This window comes from Helianthus annuus, chromosome 16 (genome assembly GCF_002127325.2).
Source record: "Helianthus annuus cultivar XRQ/B chromosome 16, HanXRQr2.0-SUNRISE, whole genome shotgun sequence".
Classification (NCBI taxonomy): domain Eukaryota; kingdom Viridiplantae; phylum Streptophyta; class Magnoliopsida; order Asterales; family Asteraceae; genus Helianthus; species Helianthus annuus.
This window is the reverse complement of record NC_035448.2, coordinates 119,697,214-119,703,365: the sequence shown is the minus strand read 5'-3', so window position 1 is coordinate 119,703,365 and position 6,152 is coordinate 119,697,214. Positions and strand designations below refer to the sequence as shown.

Genomic DNA, 6,152 nt, shown 5'->3' with positions numbered 1-6,152 from the left:
TAAACATTATCCTATATATTAAAAAACCAACGTTATGAACAGTATAAACAGTACTTTCCACCCTTAAAACTTTGCCACGTTACCAGATCACCATCATCGTCCCTTTTTCCCCAAAATCAAAACCCTAAATCCCTTCACCTGATCACCACCAACTTGCTTCTTCACGTCTACTTCAGAATCTAGAGAGAGACGGGAGCAACTCCCTCCGCCACCACGGCGGACACTTCGTCATCCGGTCACCCTGAGGATGCGGTGTGTAGGTCGACAGAGAGAGAGCTGGGAGAAGCGGTGCCGTCCCTGGTGGCGGAGCCACGGCGGCAGCCACATGCATATCGGCATCTGGTTCTCTCTTCCGCGCTCTCTCCCATCGTTGCCGCCTCCTTCCAAAGGTCTTCTCTTCCGGTCTCTCTCTCTCATCACCTACTCTGTTTGGCAGAGGCTGTTACCGACCACTCGCCTTCCCCGGTCATTGACGTTGTAGGGTGATGATGGTCACAGAACGGTAGAAGGGTGTCTTGATTATATCATGTTGTGGGCAAGGGTATTTTCATCATTTGCGACTCCTTAGAAGGCCACATGACATGTGCTCTGGTTGCCACCCACCGCTCCTGGTTGGTGGACAGTGGCGATGGTTTTGAGTGTGTATATCATTCAAGTTTTTTTACCTCTTTGTCGTTAATTTTCTTACGGGTTTTGGTTTCTTGGCTGTGATCTTTTTGTGAGCCTAACGTATCGATGTTATACTATCTATTTAGGGCTTTTGGTTTCTTGGCTGTGATCTATATGTGAGCCTACTGAACCGATGTTTTATAGCAGTTTTGTGATCTAACTACAGTATTTTGCTACAGTTTTGTTGGTTGGCTGTGGTAATGGGTTCTATCACTAGGCTATGATGACCTCAAAAGTTTTTCCAAGTTGATGATGGCATGGCAAGGATGGCGGATGGTAGGGTTTGACCTGCAACCCACCTTGCAGCCACAATTTCTGGTAGATCTGAGCCACATCGTTTTGCTGTACTTTGCGAGTCTTAGCTGTTTTAATGCTTTTTTTTTTAAATAGCAGTAGAGTGATGGGATCATGAACACAATTTATGTGGAAGCAGTCCAGATCTAAGGTGTCGGTTCCCACAGCACAAGCAATATGATAATTGGAACTTTCCAGGTTTGGATCGATCTTATTTCGGATGAATGACTGTTGAGGATTAGTTGGTAATGAGGTCTAATTATTTGAAGCTTATTACGTAGATTAATAAGTAATAAATAATGTTTGAGTCGTTCGGTTTAAGGGTATGCAATTGATTAAATAAGGCTAATAGGATCGGGTTTAAAAAACAGTACCCTTATCAATTTTATCACATTATCAAATGCACACAGATAGTAATCATTGTTTTTAGAAACTGGGATAAACTGTTTTGTGGGGTGTTTAGTATTTTGCTTATCGGAACTGCTTATCAAATTAATTGTGTTTGAACTTTGAAATTTGTTATCTTGAATGAGCAGTTACATTTTGCTTATTTCATAATGTGAGACTGTAGTATCTAGATCGTGAGATTTTATTTTCCTTTTGTTAATTAGATAGTAGTCAGGATTTAACTAATTTCCCTTTTATTTTAAGTGGGTCATAGAGGATAGTAACAGGAAGGCTGACATTGATTTGTATGAATTGGATTAGAGATGAGCAAATGGTAGCAAATACCGTTCCGATCCCGAAAATACCGTACCGATTTTTTTTCGGTAGTGGAATCGGTATCCACTTTTTGGCTTTTTCGGTATCGGGACGGGTGTGGTACGGTACTGATATAATACCAAATTTTACCTTCAAAATACCGATACCGTACCGACATATTTCGGTATCGGTATCCAGTTTTCATGATATTCGGGATCGGGATTTTTGGGATCGGGACGGTATCGGTATTTGCTCATCCCTAAATTGAATGCTTCGTATCAACGCCAAACACAGGTCAAGCGATGGTTTTTAAATTTGTTTTTCTCATTTAGAGTTTTAGAACTGAAACATTCATAAAAAAGTCAACTTAAATGTATCATTACTCACTTGATAGCTTTATATGAATGTATACGTAAAGCGTTTTACTCGCACATTCAAGTTCGCTTATTTAAATTTTGTTTTCTCATATAGAGTTTTTAAAGAGAAAGATCTATTAAAAAGAATCAGTTTAAATGTATCACTAATCACTTTCATAGTTTGAAATTTCAATTGTTGTTGCTAGAAAGATCTATTAAAAACAATCAACTTAAATGTATCATTAATCACTTTCATAGTTTGAAATTCCAATTGTTGTTGCTAGATACTACCAGACCCAGTCGCTCGCAAAATCGGTGAACCAGTGAATTTTTGCTTGACGTTGAAGGCTGATATAAAAAATATCTTATAGTTTTTTAACAGTTAGAAGCTATTTTGTAAGGATTAGTTTGATAAATTTTTTAATGTACTTTGGATCAAATGAAGTATAACCGGCGCCTTTGGATATCCTAAGACAGCTAAATTGTTCCCCGAGACCTTTTGGCCAACGATGTTTACGGTAACACCCCCTGCTACTTCTCATTATATTCCTTTATTTATTGAAGCGATAATGTTCTGTTGGTTGTTCACTCGGTTCAGGTTTCGGGTTTCCGTTCACTCGAGCCTCGGGTCAGCGATTTCGGTTCAGTCCTCATCAAGACGACGTGGTGTGTTGGCTCGGTTCATTTTTGGACCCTATCTTGGTTCGGTTCAGGTTAGAAGCTGATGTGGGTTACGTTTATTCAAGTTAACAAATTCGAGTATCTTTCTAATCAAGTTCACGTTACGGTTCAACTTCATTTCGGTCAACTTAGGTGAGCTCAGCTTTGGTTCGGTTCGACAAGTCAACATCAGTCAGCATTGATTCGGGTCAGCTTAGGTCTCAGCTCAAGTGCGGGTCTCGGTGCTGCTCGGTTCAACCCGGTTCGAATCGGTATAACGCGTATGTTAATTTCACTATTTTGTATTTTCTATTGTTTTAAATCGCGGAACCAAAACTTTAAGTGAGTTGCGGACATAATAAAAGTGTATATATACATATTTATGTTCTTTGGTCATTGGTTATTGAGTTTTAATCATATAAATCGACAACATGCCTTGTCAGAATTGTCCAAAAACAGAGGAAACTTTTTCCGTTAACAGGCGAAACTTGCAGCCAAGCGAATGTTGCTAAACATGGCTCCATGTAAGTTCTCTTGATCTTAATTTATGGGTTTGTTACAAAAATTTATCAGTTTGCGTATGCCACTGATGGAGTTATCTATATGGGTTTGTTACAAAAACTTATAACAAACACTTTTTTCAAAACTTGTCCTAACTCTAACCTCTACTTTGAGGACATAAAAATACACAGAAACCATCACATCTCTTGATGAGGGCTTTATAAAAATAAGTGGAATGTTGTATATAGTTTGTTTTATGTTCATCAATGTCTTTTTTTTGTAATATGATCTTAGCAAATTCAATATGTATGTACTACTTTTGTGAAACGTAGCAACTTTAGAAATCTTTGGGAGTTTTTTTATGGATAGAGTATCTCCAACAAGAAAAAAAAACCCGCTTTGAAACTAAAGTTGCCATTTCTTCTATTGGTTATTAGGATCAATGTCCATTCATAGTAACAAAACCTAGAAATGAAGCATGATAAATATTTTAGCACAAAGATTAAACCTAGAAACCAAACATGTGACGCAAGAAATCCAAAAGAAAAAAACTTTTTAATGCTTTATAATCATATATGCTAACCACAATGTAAATCGCGCAACGCGCGTCGGTCAATGACCCTAGTTTCTTTAAATATTAATCCACTTTAGGTATTGAGTATCCGCGTTGTGTAGGTTTAATCTACACGAAGTCTTAGTCATGACTACTTTCATACGCATAATATACACGCAGTTTCCTCTTGGTTTCCTCTCTCTCTCTCTCTCTCTCTCTCTCTCTCTCTCTCTCTCTCTCTCTCTCTCTCTCTCTCTCTCTCTCCAGTGATACATATAAGGGGTGTAAATAATGGAAAACAAAAGGAAGATCCAAGAAACAAATGAATATTGTCTGATAATGGAATCAACCAAAGAACAAGAAATGCTAGAAGCAGCTGCTGTCCATTTGATTCTACTCAAAAACCCTAATCTAAATCTTCAACAATATTCTACTTGCAACAATGCATATGTTTCTGATGAGGGTGTTTTCAAGAAGAAACAAGATTATAGAGTCAAAGGTGTTGTGAATCACACAAAGAATAATAAAGATGCAAGTTCAGTGACTTCTTGTACCTCTTCATCATCTGGTGTATCGATAAAATCTGTGATATCGATGGAACGGACCGCGGTTGGAAGGCATCATCGGAATCGATTGAGGTCCATAGTTGATATTTATAGCGTTACTAGGCCACTTTGATCTTCACTAATAAGTTTGCAAATGCTATCATCATTCATCACACACACACATATATATATATATATTTATATATATATTTGTTTTGGTGTTTTTAAGTTTGATGGTAAATTGGAGCATGTTTTATATTGGCTGAAACTATTGGCACACCATGGTGTGGTTGCCTATCTGCACACTTAGGGTTTACCTACGCTACGTATAAACCTATATACAACGTAGGTACATAACCAATCAACCTACTACCATGTCAAATCTCTCTGACAACAAATAGACAACATGATGTGTCAATATGCACACCCTTTATTTTTTGAATGGCTGGACACTAAAATACACCAAGAAATTTGGAAACATTGAAACTGAAAATCGTTCACGTTTATGTTGTACGTGGATTGTTAAGAAAAAGTAACTAACATACGCTTGAGAATGTAATATGTATGTGGATTGTTAAGAAAAAGTAACTAACATACGCTTGAGAATGTAATATATTTGGACCCCTCAGTCAAAAAAGTTAGAAAGTTCAAGTTCCACCATGTTAGTTATTATATACTATCAATTTGTAACAATTGTAGCCATTAGTCTATTGTAACTTTTGTTTTGTTTGTGTTTATGGCATAGAAAGCTTGTACTTTGGGCTTTGATGTAGTGATATTCCTTTTTGTCTTATTAAAGTTAAATTAAAATACTATAAATAAGTAACAACTTTTAGCTTTGGTTGGTTGTATCATAAGCTTTGGGTGATTTAAAAAAAAAAAACTTGATTTTTTACTCATAACCCAAAGGTTTTTACCTTTTATGATTTTAACTTCACATAATTTGTTTTTTTTTTTATTTTAACCTAAAAATTTTCATTATTTGCAATTTAACATCAACTTTTTACTTTCAACTTTTGTCCCCTATATTTTCCATCTTTCAGAAATATTTCTTTTACGTTTTGTTCTAAATTTTTTGAGTTAGTACGGCGCAACGTACGTGTGTGGTTCAACATTTTTATGTTTAATTCAAAAAATTGCGAGTTAACATGGCGCAACGTACATGTATGGTTCAACGTTTATATGTCTATTTTTCATGTTTGATAGGTCCGTCGCAACACGCAGGTCCTAGGTCAAGTCAGTGTTGGTGGTCGTTGGTGGTGATATGACATTGGTACTATTTGGCATGGTTTTACGCCCCGCCGCAACGCAGGGTGCTTAATTCTAGTTAAATTTATAATAGAAGAGGCGTCGGAGTTTGTGATTTAACATAGTGTAATTCGAGTTTGTAGCAAAAAATATGAAAATTTCATATATCTCATACGAAATTTGTTTCGATTATAGATTAGGATCAAATACGAAGGCTCCTTATTTGTAAGAAGGGTACAAAGCCTTTTAAAAAAGACCCACTACACAAAAAAAAAAAAAAAAAAAAAAAAAACCTAAACACCCATCACCACCCAAAAGGGGGAGGGGGGTTAGGTTTTTTGGGGGGTTTTTTTAGTAATGTATAGTTTCTTTTTCTTTTTTTTTTTTTTTTTTTTTTTTTTTTTTTTTACGAGGGGTGGGGGTTTAGGTTTTTGGGTGGTGGTGGGTGTTTAGGTTTTGGGTGGTGGTGTAGTGGGTTTAGATTTTAGGTTATTGGACACTTGTCACTTTATAAATTCTTCTTACACTACTTACAAATAGGAGTATTTGTAGAATAACTTAACCCCTTCGATTATTAATCGAATTATGTTATGGAATTCTGCTATGATTTTTACCACGGATATA

At 36.5% G+C, this 6,152-nt stretch overlaps 1 long non-coding RNA gene across 6 annotated transcripts; it reads left to right on the top strand.

Moving 5' to 3' along the window:
- Window positions 1-3,465, top strand: LOC110915031. 6 transcript variants are annotated; one of them, XR_004883703.1, is made up of 6 exons: window positions 16-987; window positions 1,063-1,161; window positions 2,306-2,539; window positions 2,620-2,734; window positions 2,835-2,962; window positions 3,125-3,465. It is a non-coding gene; the product is annotated as an uncharacterized LOC110915031 (long non-coding RNA). The 6 variants fall into 6 exon arrangements; XR_002578709.2 differs by lacking the exon at window positions 3,125-3,465 and having other exon boundaries at window positions 42-638; window positions 849-987; window positions 2,835-3,111; XR_002578707.2 differs by lacking the exon at window positions 3,125-3,465 and having other exon boundaries at window positions 1-987; window positions 1,060-1,161; window positions 2,835-3,111.
- Window positions 3,466-6,152: the final 2,687 nt, after the last annotated feature.